The sequence below is a fragment of the Excalfactoria chinensis genome, chromosome 3 (genome assembly GCF_039878825.1).
Source record: "Excalfactoria chinensis isolate bCotChi1 chromosome 3, bCotChi1.hap2, whole genome shotgun sequence".
NCBI lineage: Eukaryota > Metazoa > Chordata > Aves > Galliformes > Phasianidae > Excalfactoria > Excalfactoria chinensis.
This window is the reverse complement of record NC_092827.1, coordinates 4,833,643-4,848,346: the sequence shown is the minus strand read 5'-3', so window position 1 is coordinate 4,848,346 and position 14,704 is coordinate 4,833,643. Positions and strand designations below refer to the sequence as shown.

Genomic DNA, 14,704 nt, shown 5'->3' with positions numbered 1-14,704 from the left:
CGCGTGGGGACCGATGGTGACAATGTGTGACACCAACACAATGCCACTGTCACAGCCGAGCCTAATTCCTGCCACTGTCCCACCCCATGGAGGCAGAGCCAAGCACAGAATCACCTTCTGCTTTCCACTTCACTCCAGCCAAACTCAGGTCCCACTCCAAAGCAACAGCAGCTCACTCAGAGGGAGAATTACTGTACCAGCAATATAAAACCCATCAGATAAAAGCAGCCATAGTGATGCATGTCATTTCTGCACTAACTAAAGCCAACTGCCCGGTGCAATATGCAGGTTTCCCACTCCTGGTCTGCAGGAACAAGCACTCCCAGCTGTGCAGGGGAGAAGCTGTGGACCCACAGCCATAAAGCAGCTGCAACCAGCCCAGCCTCTCACTGTCTCTTGCTTTTACCATTCTGTTCATTTCTAAATATATTCTACTGTCTTTCCAAATTACCACTCCATTACAACAATTTTCCTTGAAGATATTGCCGGCTGTGGGCAAGCCACAGGAGCGTTCAGGTTGTTACATGCATCAGCTAGTTAAGCGCTACGAGGATGCTGAGCGCACACTTCTTGCTCTCCGAGTCACATCAGCCCTCACCATAACACAATCCCATCTCCCAAGTTTGGGACTTTTCCAGTCCTCAGGTTCTGGATTCGATTCACCTGATCAGAAGCCACGAGCACCGCAAGCCACCTCGCAACGTAACCCTTACACACCTCATCTCACTGCTCAGCACAAACCCTCTGCGTACCGCTCCGTCACCGCAGCAATTAGCTATTCCATTTTGCAAAACGGATTGAGAAAGCGCGGTTGATTAGGGCAGTAATTGCATCTTTATGAGCTTTTAAAGCAACTCTCGTAGCCAGGAACGTAAGGCAGACTGACTGCACATCACATGTATGGAAAATAACCCAGGCAAAGCCAAGGACAGAGAGAGAGAAACGGTGACTTTTGCTTTCAGCATCGTCAGTAATTAATTCCACATGAAGAGGTGCTCCAGCACAAGCCACCCCCGTGACGGGTTGAAACCGTTTTTTGCCAGAGGAAAGAAAGAAACAAAGACCTGAAACCTTACCTCTATCTTCCAGAGGTGAAAGATGGTTCATGGGAAAAACTGGACTCTTCAGGTGGTTAAACAGCAAACCAACAGGGTCTTAGGGCTTCAGCGGGCATCGGCCGGCCATGGGCAGTCTGCACATGAACTCTTCTGAGAGGGGCCCAGCACCGATTCCTGAATCCTGCCAAGGAAAGGACAGTTTGTAATTCAAAAAGTGCAATTTTAAGTGGGAAAACAGCAGAGTTAAGGCCAACGACTAATTTGCAGCAGCGCCGCTAATAGCTCGTTGACCTCAACGCCGTAAACTGTGAAGGGTTTTCATTATTATTACTTCTTTGTCAAAGAACTCATCGAGGTTCCTCACCCCGTAAGTTATTTGGGGAAATCAAATCAATGGGAGCCGAGCACTCTGCATCTGTAATTCTCCCCTCCCTCTTTGCCAACGCCACTCCTAAGGAGTAACGATTGCCCTGCAGAAAAACACGGCGCACATCTCGGAGCGAGACAGCATCTACGCAACGAGGAGATAAAAACGAGCACCAGAAAATTACAGTTGGTGTTTACAGGCAAACAGGCCCGCAGACCACCGCCGAACTCATAAAACACAGAGATAATTAGATCGCTCGGTGCCTCACAAAGGCGCGGATGGTAAATTGCTGCTGTTACTAAGCTTTGAGCTAGATCCGGATCAAGGGGATTTCTCAAGTCCCTCCTCTTCCGCAGACCTGCGGCATCGCCTTCGATAGCGACGCAGCCTCTGAACCTGAGATGAGAGTGAATCATAACTTCCCCCCCGAAGCACACGCGCTATAAAGAGGTATGGACATGTCCATTCGCTTCTGCTGTCCTCTCTCCTGCCAGCCGCATCAGTCTGCACCTCATTCCTCTCCATCCAAATGCTGCTCGTTACAACACAGCCGTGCTACTTGGATGGAAAGTAAAACTGCACTCTTCATATTACTCAGTACGGCCTGAATTCTCATGAAAAGTCATTGAAAAACAACTACAGAGATGAGCTTTAGGAAATGGTTTCCAAGCCCCTCCATGCACTGCAGGTTCTACAGCCAAGCTCGCTCCCTGCACAGCCATCGATGGGACCCAAGTCACAATATTGCCCTGGAACTTTTCTTGGAAGCATCCACACAATGCAATTAATCTTAATTAAGGCTGAAGAAGCTGGGCTTGTTCAGCCTGGAGAAGAGAAGGATGCAGGATGACCTCATTGTAGCCTTCCAGTACCTAAAGGGAGCTTACAAACAGGAAGGGAGTCAACTCTTTACAAGGATAGATAATGGCAGGACAAGGGGAAATGGTTTTAAGTTGAAGCTTAGGTTGGATATCAAGGGCAAGCTCTTCACTACGAGAGTGGTGAGGTGCTGGAACAGCTGCCCAGAGAGGCTGTGGATGCCCCGTCCATCCCTGGAGGTGTTCAAGGCCAGGTTGGATGGGGCCCTGGGCAGCCTGGGCTGGTATTCAATGTGGAGGTTGGTGGCCCTGCATGCGTCAGGGAGCTTCACAATCCTTGAGGTCCCTCCCAACCCAACCATTCTGTGATTCTATGAATAATCAACCTCAAAATCAATAGAAAACTCAAGTGCACAATTGCAGGCACCCTCTGCAGTCTGGAAGCAGTAAGTCCACATGTTCCCTATGGAGATATCCCATGGGCATATGGCCCCATGGACATGTAGCCCCAATGGGAGATGCTGCCCCAATGGAGATGCCCATGGCCAACCCACCATAAAGGCTGGTCACACACACACACAGCCCAACTTGCAGGACAGACAGACAAGCTGTGAGGCCAGCTGTGGGACTGGAAGAGGCAGCAGGCAGATCAGATTTGGTCCCCGTGGAACCACCACTTTCAGAGTCTGCATTAGTGGGATAAATTACCTCCAAGGTATTTCTTCTCACTTTCTCTTCCACTCACAGGGTTACAGCTTTACTAGGGTAAATTCAGGGCTCCAAATACAAGCACCTGAGGAGAGAACAATCACTGCCTCCGACTCATTCCTCTCTTGCTACTACAAAAGAAACTACATGGATGCAGTCATTAGAATGCCATCCGTCATTAGCAACACAAGACTATTATAGGTCACTCACTGCAATTTAGTCACGAAACAACCAAATTTGTTCACTGGGGCAAAACCCAAACCAACACCCTCCATCCTCAGCATGGTGGGAGGCCTTTTTCACCACCCTTAGGATAAATAGATGGGTTGATTCAAAAGGAGGGAGCCCCAGAATGCAAAAAGCATGAATACCTATGGAAATACTGAGAATGCCTTTCTACATCCCTAGAGCGAGGTGTGTGGCTGGGGGAAAATCAGGCTCCTACCGATAACAAGGGAGATTGCTCCTGTCTTATACGCACCTCGAGCTGCCTCTGATGAAACTGAAAGCAACTATCAGATTAGTATAGAGAGATATACATGAGAGAGAACAAGTCAGCTGTTCCCATATTAAAATGCACCCGAAATGAATCTGAGCAGCTACCGACAGTATTACAGGAACAGCAGAAGAATGCAATGAATATTGCTGGTTGTTAATTAAGAAAGCAAGCAGATGGTATAGTCAAGCCACAGGATGATACAGAAACATCTTCTCCAAATGGCATTTCAGACAGATGTGAAACAACAGCCAACAGAGCTGGTCATTTTAAGTTGGGAGGGTTCATAGAACCCTCAGAGTTGGAAGGGACTCTGTGAAGGGACCACTGAAGGCCACGTGGTCCAACCCCTCTGCAATGAATAGGGATACCCACAGCTCCATCAGCACTCCCAGCCCCATCCAGCCTGACCCTGGCCCCTGTATCCCAGGGGTTCTAATGAAGCTGCATAAGAAATCCTCTGGAGAACTCAAGCACTGCTCAGCAAGAGTTAATTTGTAGATCTGAGAACACAAAGAAACGCTGTTGTACCAAGATTTTAAACGCCTGGAGGACGAGCAGGCAACAAGGAGCATTCAGTGCAGGGATGTGCTGCTATAAACTCTGATTAGGAATCACTGGATGTAAATAACTGATGTTTATCAACACAGATCAGTTCTGTGTGTTTTTATCGGGACTGCAAGACTGCCTGCAAACCCTCACAGTTCTGATGCAACGTACTTGGAGTTCTGTAAATCATTTAACTTTGCAAAGTATCATTTCCAAAGTAACTGGAATTGCATTACGTAACACGGAATACATTAAACAGATTAATAATTGGCCAAGTAACAAGTCATAAAATAGAACCAGATCATCATTAATCAGGTGCTCGGGCTGAAATCCCAGAGGAACCAGCCCTTGTGCTCTACATTACTCATGTTCCTGCAGGTCAGGAGCAAAAGCCACTGCACCTCCAATTCACTCCGGCTCCTACAGCTGCAATTGGTAAAGGACACAACGTCTGCATCCTTCACCAAAGTGACTACGAGCAAAGGCCTTGCACATCTTTATCATCATGTGCAAACTTGCAGCTAGGGCCAGATGCCCTCTTTCCAAGCCAGATAAGCTGTAGCAGAGAAGGGATGCAAGGGCAGCTTCACGCAAGCAGCTGCCTGCTTGGTGCAAGAATGAGGGAGCAGCAACTGAAAGTAGCAGGTGGCAAGTCTAAAACCCAACCAAGAGGCAGCGGTTTCCTCACACACAACCCGGCACGGCCGTGCAGCTCCCTGCCACAGGATGCTGTGCACGTTGTAAGTCTGTGAGAGTACAGGGAGGACTGAGGAGGCAAAGAGCAAAGATCCACCGTCGGGGAGCAGCGGGATGGAAATTATCTCTGGCTGAGAGAGTCCAGGAGGTGTTAAACGATCGGGGGCCGGAGAGCTGGGGAAGTGTCAGACAGTTCTCACGTCCCTCTGGAGGCTGCACTGTTAGAAAGAGGCTGTTAATGCAGAGCTGCCGTTTGCTGCAAACATCTTGCAAAGAAGTAACTTTGGGGGAAAAACCACTGCGATGATGGAGCAAATGCACACAGCTCCCCAACGCAGCTCCCTTTGGCAGCAGCACACAAAGCCTTACTGCAGCACTGGCACACACACACACACACAGAGGCACTGGCACAGGTCACCCAGCAAGGTGGTGGTGCCCCATCCCTGCAGATACCCAAGGTTGGGCTGCTCAGGGCTCTGAGCACTGACGGAGCTCTGGGTGTCCCTATTCACTGCAGGATTGGGTTCACAGATGGGCGCTTTCCAACCCAAACGATTCCATGATGCCACAGTTCTGTGCTGCTGGACCAATGTGAATGCCTCCTTTTAGGGGTATTCAGGACACTCAGGCAGCAGCCTGAAGGCAATGCTAATTCTCACTGTTTTCCCCCTGAACGTACTTACTTTCAGGTGCCCTTTAAATTGGATTTTCTTCATAATATAGAAACGCTTTTACATATCTGGAAAGCCTCTTTTTCTCCTCATCTAATTCGTCATGTGCCGCTGCCTGATTTATGCCCGATACCAAATAAGCATTGCAGGAGAAGGGAGAGAAAAACCATTTTGCAAGAGGGCTGGATCTGCTTGCCAGTTAACTGTCACCAATTAAAAGGTCAGAAAAACAATCGCTGTATTTGGAAAAGCCTAATTTTACACAACTAAGAAGGCAACAACAACAACAACAACAAATATATTAACTTTGTTCCAGTAAAGTGAGCCGTCTTATCTGCCCATGAGGAAGTTTAATAAACAGCTTTCTGTACTTGTGAGGTTTTTGAACACGTGCCAGGTTGTGCAGGGATCTTACTTGCCCTAGCTGGAACTGCGGGGCTTTAAATGAAAAACAGAAAGTGCAAAGTGTGTTTTCAAAGAAATCTGAAGGAGAAATGGATTGGTTTTGTTAGTTAAGCCAATCGATAACGACGGGTGATGTTATTACTGAAGTTACATCTGCAGATTGCTCCTGCTGTTACAGACACAGACCCAGGAACCGATCGGAACCCAGAGAACCAAGAGCTCCCATAAACCCAGTACAGCCTGAGCCACCAACCCTGCACGGCTGGGGCTGGCTGCAGGTGGAAGCCCTTTACTCAGTGAGTGCCCCATCCCTGGAGGAGCTCAGGGCCAGGCTGGATGGATCCCTGGGCAGCCCGAGCTGGTGGGAGCATGGAAGATCTTCCAGCAGAACTCCACACGACCAGTGTGCCCATGAATGTACCTTGCCATAAAGCTGCTGCACTGTCCGATTTCACCCAGCTGGAATGCTCCAAATCACAGAACCATAGAATATCCTGGGCTGGAAGGGACCCACAAGGGTCATGGAACCCAACCCCCTGAGCTCCAACACTAGGGATGTGCCCACTGCCATATGGAGCTGCTCCATGCCCACAGCCCTGTGGGGCAGAACCTTTCCTTAACCCCCCACCTCACCCTCCAGCGCACCCAGCAGGACTCTGGTTTGCTCTTTAAACTGCAGAAATCTGGGCTCCAAACCCCGATAGTGCCAACCATGAGGTGTCAGAGAGCAGCACTGGAGCTGCCCGACAGCAGGAACTGCACTAATTAATGCAGAAAGCTCAGCTGCAGGCAGGCTGAAAGCAGAAGTGTGCCTGAATAGGGGGGGAGGTGAAAGTCCCCCAACCAACAAAACCCAAAGCACGTTCCTATCCACACAGCGCTCAGCAGCCTGGGTGCCCATTCACTGCCTTTTGCTATTAACTGCCAAATTAGTGCACAGTTTGTTCCCGGTCCAAAGAACCACTAGATTTATGGCCAAGAACTCTCAAGTCATTAACTGCTTTAACTGCACACTTCGTATTAGTTTTTAATAACTTCCTGATATAGATTAGATCAGACTTTCCTCCTCCCTCGCTGGCTGAATCAGCCCTGTGAGTTCAGCTATCGCCCTGATTTTTTGGAACAACTTCCACATTCCCAGAATATTCATTTTCTCTCATTAGGATGAATCTGGTTTCCAGCCAAATACGCACCAAATAGTTATTGACGCAGCTTAATACCCCTGCACTGCTCAGGCTCCTCTTCCTCCAAACCCAACAGCTATCTCAACGAGATCCTACTGTCATTTGCAAACTATTTTGTCACGGATGCCAAAGGGTGATAACTGCTCGCCTTCCTGATGTCAGCTCGTTGGAAAGGCTGAAACTGCAGTGCCTTTCCAAAGGGCTATACTTAGAGCTATCTCTAAGTAATCTAGCAGAGATGATCCTCGTACGGAAGAGAATAACCGGTCTGAAGAGCTCTGCAAATGCTAATTCCATGTGCTGCGAAGAAGGCGCATGTTTGAAAGTGGAATTTAAGCTGTCACAAGTTCCCCGTTCCAACAAAACCAGCTGCTACCACACTTCAAAAAGAGAATAAAAAATCATTAATCAGAGAGTTCTCCTGCAAAGAACAACCTTCCTCTGAGCAACGTGGGCCTGACTTGCTGCTCTTCTCTACCTCTGGTTTTTCTCTCTCTCTGTTCAATGGCAATGACTGGGGCTGCATGGGTACCGCCGTGGCACAGCTATCATAGAATCACAGCATGGCCTGGGTTGAAAAGGACCACAGTGATCATTTAGTTTTAACCCTCCCTGCTGTGTGCAGGGTTGCCAACCACCAGACCAGGCTGCCCAGCTACACCCAGAGCAATGCTGGGCATCGATCCTTTGTGATACCACCAACAGCTGTGTGCTGGACTGCAAGGATGTGATGCTGTTCTTTAAACTGTTTCCTTTCTTCCTATTCCCTCATTAAAATGACCTTAATAACCAACACCATGGGACAGATGTTCTTGCCTTGCTTTCTTTCACAATGACTCGAATGGAAACAATAATAATAACCATCTAATGGCAATGAGTACTGTATGTAGAATATACGAAGGGTACTGTACATGAACTACAGAGATTGCAATAGTTTTAGCCCATAGAAGCAGTAAGGCTGGAAAAAACCTCTAAGATCACCCAGTGCAAGTGTCCACCTACCACAGGCAGTGCTCACTGACCACATCCCTGAGTGCTACATCTGCCCCTTCCTTTCACACCAGACCAATGCCTTCATCTAGCAGGAGGAAAGGGAGCTATGGTGGCAGCTACGTAAGCCCAAGTGGAAAAGGCAAAGTGCTCTGAGACAGGAGAGGTTTAGGTTGGATATAAGGAGGAAGTTTTTCACCCAGAGGGTGGTGACGCACTGAACAGGTTGCCCAAGGAGGCTGTGGATGCCCCATCCCTGTGGGCATTCAAGGCCAGGCTGGATGTGGCTCTGGGCAGCCTGGGCTGCTGGTTGGTGACTCTGCACATAGCAGGGGGTTGAACCCAGATGGTCACTGTGGTCCTTTTCAACCCAGGCCATTCTATGATTCTATGAAGTGGACACATCTCTACAGGATCAACATCCCCATCCACGGCCCCATGATTTCTGATCTGTATCTCATCATCTTTATTGAATCCAAACTGTGGCAGAGTTCGTTATATCCAAAAGCAATTTAGAGGTTGCGGGGAAGCTGACTCAAAAGGCTTCACTAAGAAGCAAAGCCGACGAAATAATTCTAGGATGTTCTCTGACACTTCTTAAGTGTCATTCCTTAATGATTCGTTATATTGGGATGATGGAGGGGAAAAAAAGAAATAAAGATGACTTTCAGTAACAAGCAGCACTCCAAGATGTGAAAAGCCGCACGGCTCTCTCTGCCCCCATTACTCACATCTGAGATTATATTATACAATGCAGATAGCTCGGATAAACAGCCTGGGTATGAGCTCAGGAGCACCGTGCTGACTCTAATCCCCGACTGCCGATTAGATAACACAAAGCATATTAATACTCCAAAAACAATTATGCTGGGATTATAACTCCATATATTAAGGAATCGCACGACGTGGAATATAGGAATAAGGAGTTACGACTATAGAAAGAACATTCAGTAGTGAAGAGATGGTTGTGAGAATTCTAATGAGTAAAAAAAAAAACCTAAAAAACCAAAAAAGCAAAACCTTCATCACTGCTGAGTTCCTACACATTAAAACATAACAGTGTGCAAGCAGTTTAAAACGCGGGTTTACCCTGCTTAATTATTTCAGTGCAGCACTTGGAGGGAAAAAGAAAAGCTGAGATTTTATCAAAAGCTAAATTGCTTAAAGCTGTAAGAATGCTTCTAGAAGGCTTCCAGGTAAGGAGTGAGGCTGGGAAGCAGCTTCTGCCTTGTGCTGTACCAGAGGCTGAGGGAGGGCACGGAGCCCAAGCTTTGCAGACAGGGTGCTCGTCTGCTTGGTGCCTCGCTGCTGCCTTAGACTTAAAGGTTTATCTTTAATAAAGAGAATAGAGAACCTGTGTTTATACAGAAGAGCTGTAGTTAAGTGGAAAGCTTCACACACAATCACAGAATGGCTTGGGTTGGAAGGGACATTAAAGACCATGGAGCTCTGCTCCCTCTGCCCTGGGCTGGCTGCTTCTATGGGCAACACGTTCCAGTACATCTTCTTATTTATTTAAGCTTTTTCTTTAAAACAAACCAACCAACCAAAAAAATAAAAATAATAATAATAAAAAATCAGCAATTTCAAGCTGCCATAAATTTATCTTCATTCAAAACTCTGGCTCTGATTCCCAGCACCAGTTGGGAATATTGGTCAGTATTTCACCTTTGCCATCTGACCAACCGTGCTGCAACGGTGAGCAGTGGGTTCCCGTGGGCAGCCCCAGCTGCTGACACCCACCGTCAGACCACATCAGATCATCTCTCATACTTAAAGAGGACTGATTTCGGTTGGATATAAGGAAAAAGCCTTTTATAGTGAGGGTGGTGAGGTGCTGGCACAGGTTGCCAAGAGATGTGGCTGATGCTCCATCCCTGGAGACTTTCAAGGCCAGGCTGGATCAGGCCCTGGGCAACCTGATGTAGCTATGATGTCCCTGTTCACTGCAGGGTAGTTGGACTGTATGGCCTTTAGAGGCCTTCATACCTACAGGAATCCCCTAAACCATATTTCCTAGCTCCCTATCCAGACGCTTCTTGAACACTGCCAGGGATGGTGACTCCACCACCTCGCTGGGCAGCCATTCCAGGATGATCTGTGTGGGTCCTTTCCAGCTCAGTATGATTCTATGGAGAAACTTCAGTATAGGCTGGAAAAACTCCCTGCCATCTCCAAGTGAGGGCAGGATTTGATATAGTCTCTTCTGACAAGCAAATGGCGCAGCTAAGGATTCGCAAGTGTCACATCCAATATCCATTCCAAGCCCACATCATGTGCATCTCCACATCTCTGAGCCACCAGCTGAAGGGAGGGCTCTCTGCCTGCAGACCCTCCTCCTAAAAGCTGCTGAGCAGAAAAAGCAGCACAGTGAGAACAGAGGATATTCAGGAAGAAGACACAAAGATGGGGAAGGAAGGAGCAACCCAAGGTCTCTGACAGCCCTGAATGTGGCTGGTAATTCCTCCATTCAGCCCATCAATTCTGATAGTCTGTAATTACGGTTGGGATGAGAAGGAATGACCAATGTTGCACCAGGGGAGGTTCAGGTTGGGTATTAGGAAACATTTCTTCTCATAAGGAGAAGTGCTGCAGTGGCACAGCTGCCCAGGGAAGTGGTGGGGTCACCATCCATGGAGCTGTTCCAGAGCTGTGTGGATGTGGCACTGAGGGATGTGGGCAGTGGGCAATATTGGTGGTAGGTTGGACTGGATGACCTTAGTGCTCCTTCCCAAATTTCCTTCAGATAACGAGAAAGAGAGCACAAAAAGTGCATGCCGACCAAAGCACACGTTATACTTTCCCTGCACATTGTTCCAAGAGTATTGATATAGTAGGAGAGCACTGTGACTGCCATTCACCAGACAGAAACATCGGCAGAAGAGAGAGAACACTACAGTTCTATCCAAACAAACAACCACGTGTTCCATGCAGCAAGCCTGGAAGTAAGCACCGGTCCTTGCTCCAGCAAGGTTTTTATCAGCCTGTGCAGCAGCAAAACGAATCAAAGCACATGCTTAAAAGAGAAGGAAGGCATGGGAAGCCAGGCAAGCTTGCACTTTCTTCAGCTTCTGCAGGTGCAAAATGAGAATTATCGACACCAACACCTTCCCTTCAGCGCTGCGCGATTTGCTGGCTCCGCTTTGCAGAGCGGCGGTGTCTCCTACACAAACGACTCTGAAAGACTGTCACAGAGCTGGAAACGACGGGAATGCTAACAGATGGCTAATCAAAGGGTTAGCTGCTGCTCCTGCAGCCGGAGGAAAGAGATCTTTCTGCAGCAAAAACAGATCACGTGAAGTACAGCAACACCAGCGGCTGAAGTCGAAACAGGAGTTCTGTGCAATTTGGACTTCCATCTCTTTCGCCTTCAACCTGCAAAGCCAAGCATTCCTGATGTTCAATGGCTGAGAACAACCCCTGTCACCCCTGCCAGCCAACTCCTGGTCACGTTCTCAGAACGTCAGCAGGCGCAGAGGAAGGCATCTGTGTTTCATTTCAGTGGGAAGATTTTCATTTATCGGCAGCCAAAGCTGCAGGACTATCACACAACCCGAGCTGTGGGTTGGGTTTGGGAGTTTGCCCTTGTGAGGCCTCATCTGCAGTACTGTGTCCAGGTCTGGGGGCCCCTATATAGGAAAGACAGGGAGCTGTTGGAGAGGGTCCATAGGAGGGACACAAAAATGATCAGAGGGCTGAAGAACCTTTCCTATGAAGACAGGCTGAGGGAGATGGGCTTGTTCAGCCTAGAGAAGAGAAGGCTGTGGGGTAACCTCATTGCAGCCTATCAGTATGTAAAGGGAGCCTATAAACAGGAGGGGAGTCAACTCTTCGTAAGGGTAGATAATGGCAGGACAAGGGGAAATGGCTTTAAGTTGAGGGAGGGAAGATTTAGGTTGCATATTGGGGGAAGTTCTTTAACTATGAGAGTGGTGAGGTGCTGGAACAGCTGCCCAGAGAGGCTGTGGATGCCCATCCATCCCTGGAGGTGTTCAAGGCCAGGTTGGATGGGGCCCTGGGCAGCCTGGGCTGGTATTCAATGTGGAGGTTGATGGTCCTGCCTGTGGTGGGGGGTTGGAGCTTCATGAGGTCCCTTCCAACCCTGGGCCATTCTGTGATCCTGTGATTTGATTTTTATTTTTCAGACATGCAGAATGTGAATGGACAACTGTGACGTCCTGCCACATGCCAGCAAGAGCTGCTAAGCACTGGACTGCAGCAAGAGACGCTGTTAAAACCAGCCTTGTGGAGATGAGCTTTATACATGAAATTTCCATGGTTACTTCCATGCAAGTTACCAAGGACTGGATGGGACTAAGCACTTATTTTTCCAAAGTCATTTATAAGCATTTAAAAGATTTTTCCATCATTGCCTCAAAGTATTTCATACCATTAGCCGCTGTTTTTCTGCTCATATACATTATGTATTAAGTCTTAAAGCAAAGCTTAATTTTATACTTTTACAGTTTACACAAAATGTGCTAGAGAATGGGAGATATGGCAGATGTTTGTATAAAACATCGAGCTAATACTGACAGCTAGCAAAGTGATAGCACGAATTTGAGGCTGTAAGAAAAGAATCTTATCCTTTTAGTGGAGGAGACGGCCACTGATTGAAGATATTGTCAGCTGTTAGAAGTTGGGGCTGTATCTGTATCAGTAAGAGATACGCAACAGCACTCAAATGATAATCTGGCGTGGCCTCAGCTGGAGCACTGGGCACAGTTTGGGCGTCACAGCATAAAGATAGAAAGCTGTCAGAGAGCATCCCAAGGAGGGCTATGAAATGGTGAAGCACGTAGAGGCAAGGAGTGGGAGGAGGAGCTGAGGTCCCTTGGTTTGTTGGGCCCGGAGCAGGGGAGGATAAGCAACACCTCTGAGATACGTTTCAAAAGCTCTATCAAAAAAGAGAAATGTCATTTCACGGGGGATGCCAACACATGATGGAAGAGCAGAGCTCGGACATCAGCTGCTCCATCAGTGCAAGATAAAACAGCAGCGTGACCACCACATTGGACCTATCCCATCCAGCAGCCAGCCCTGCCTTGCTTCACGTGCCCAGAACAGCCAAACCCTGATAGCTCCCATCCTCCTGCCCCTCTGGTACCCACACAGTGACCTTTCTTTCTCTCCCCTGTACCCTGCATTAAAAAAATCCCCCTAGGTGTAAGGCAGGGCAGACAACTAGTTCATCTGGAAGGTCTCAGTCCCACCCGACTGGGACTGGAATTAAAAGACAGAAAATGAGTTACACACCCCTGTTATTTGCAGTCTTATCTTCCTAAAAGTGCCAGAGGCACCTTAATCTCTGGGTTGGAGAGAATCGTTTCTTAACACGGAAGGTGAAGCACCCCAGAGCTGTGCAGATGGGCACGTGCTACACTGCGGATGTGGGGGGGATCCCCCAGCCCCACCTTGAGATGCTCACTGGGATGGCTGTGGGATCACCCAGTCCGCACACCCACGGGCTCCGCACCATCTGCAATGGCTCAGCCCTAACAGGGCACACAGCCAAGATGCATTAAAGACTACTGAAATCCCAAAGAGGCACTTGGATAATTGCAAACCTGGGATGCTGCGATGAAGACATCATCTTGGTGACGTGTATCATGGCGTCCAAGGCAGTCACAGTTGTTTTCTTTTCAGCTCAATCCTAAACAAGAGCTCCTTGTGATCAAAACACCACAGGGATCTAAAAATATCTAGCCAGGGAAAACACCAACAAATACACAAATATTCCAAGGATGCTTCTCTGTTTGAAGGGATGCATTCATTTGGTTTTCCTTCTTTCTTTTTCTTTCCTTCGAGGCTTTGTCACACAACTCAGCATCACCCATACAAAGAGGTGTTTGCATGGGGGCACAGTGTCAGCACACGTCAAATGGAATTGCTTGAAAGCACCTAAGAGTCACCGAAATTGACTGGAAGCACCTCCTAAAAACGTTGGGTTCTGTCCATGGTGACGCAGCAAATGAGCTTTTCATTCTTTTCATAGAATCAGGTTGTGGTTGGCAACCCTGCGCATAGCAGAGGGGTTTCAAACGAGATCATCATTGTGGTCCTTTTCAACCCAGGCCATTCTGTGATTCTATGATGAAAGGGTGACGTCCAAATCTGATTCCCAAGAAAACACACGGCCAGGAACATGGGAACCACAGGATGCAGGCCGTATAGTTTCACAGTCATGCATACCCTGCAAATGGCGGCTCGCTACGAGCGCCTGGAACTTGTTAACTCTCCTTGCAGATGTAACTGCAGCCAACAGCCCTGCTTTAGCCAACTGATGAAATGAAGAACATTTGCCCCAGGCCCAAATGGATGTTTCATTAATTGTGTGAGAATTAAGCTGAGATCAAGCAAAGATAGAGACCTCTCTTGCAAGAGCAGAGGTCAAGAACTGAGAATTTGTTTAATTTCTTGGACAACAACAAACTGACATCAGCAAGAAGCGACGTCCAACAAATGCGTTCTTAAACACGGGCCTGAGATTTCTGTAACGCTAATATTTGTGTACAGGCTGCCTCCATTAAAGCAACCCAACTAACACTTCCCAGCTTATGAACCTCCTCCACATGAGAAAAAAGACTCAGGTTGGCACACTGGAAAGCTCTGGTCCTTGCTGCCCCATCCATGGCCTTGGGCATCCCCAGGGATGGGGCACCCACAGCTCAGTGGGCAGCCTGTGCCTCACTGCCCCTCAGCACAAACAACTTCTAATTTGAACCACCTACCCAAAATGAAGCACTTTTCCCCCAAAAGGCT

General features: G+C 48.1%; 1 protein-coding gene across 4 annotated transcripts in view; it reads right to left on the bottom strand.

Annotated features, from left to right (window-relative positions):
- The window catches only part of NCOA1 (nuclear receptor coactivator 1), a 137,945-nt gene that overhangs the window by 94,539 nt on the left and 28,702 nt on the right, over positions 1 to 14,704 (bottom strand). For 3 of the 4 annotated variants that reach the window (XM_072331337.1, XM_072331338.1, XM_072331327.1), the window contains exon 1: positions 1,077 to 1,210. The gene's annotated coding sequence lies outside the window, so the exon portion shown is untranslated. Of the gene's footprint in view, positions 1 to 1,076; positions 1,240 to 14,704 lie in introns of those variants that run through there. The other variant, XM_072331335.1, reaches the window with a different exon arrangement.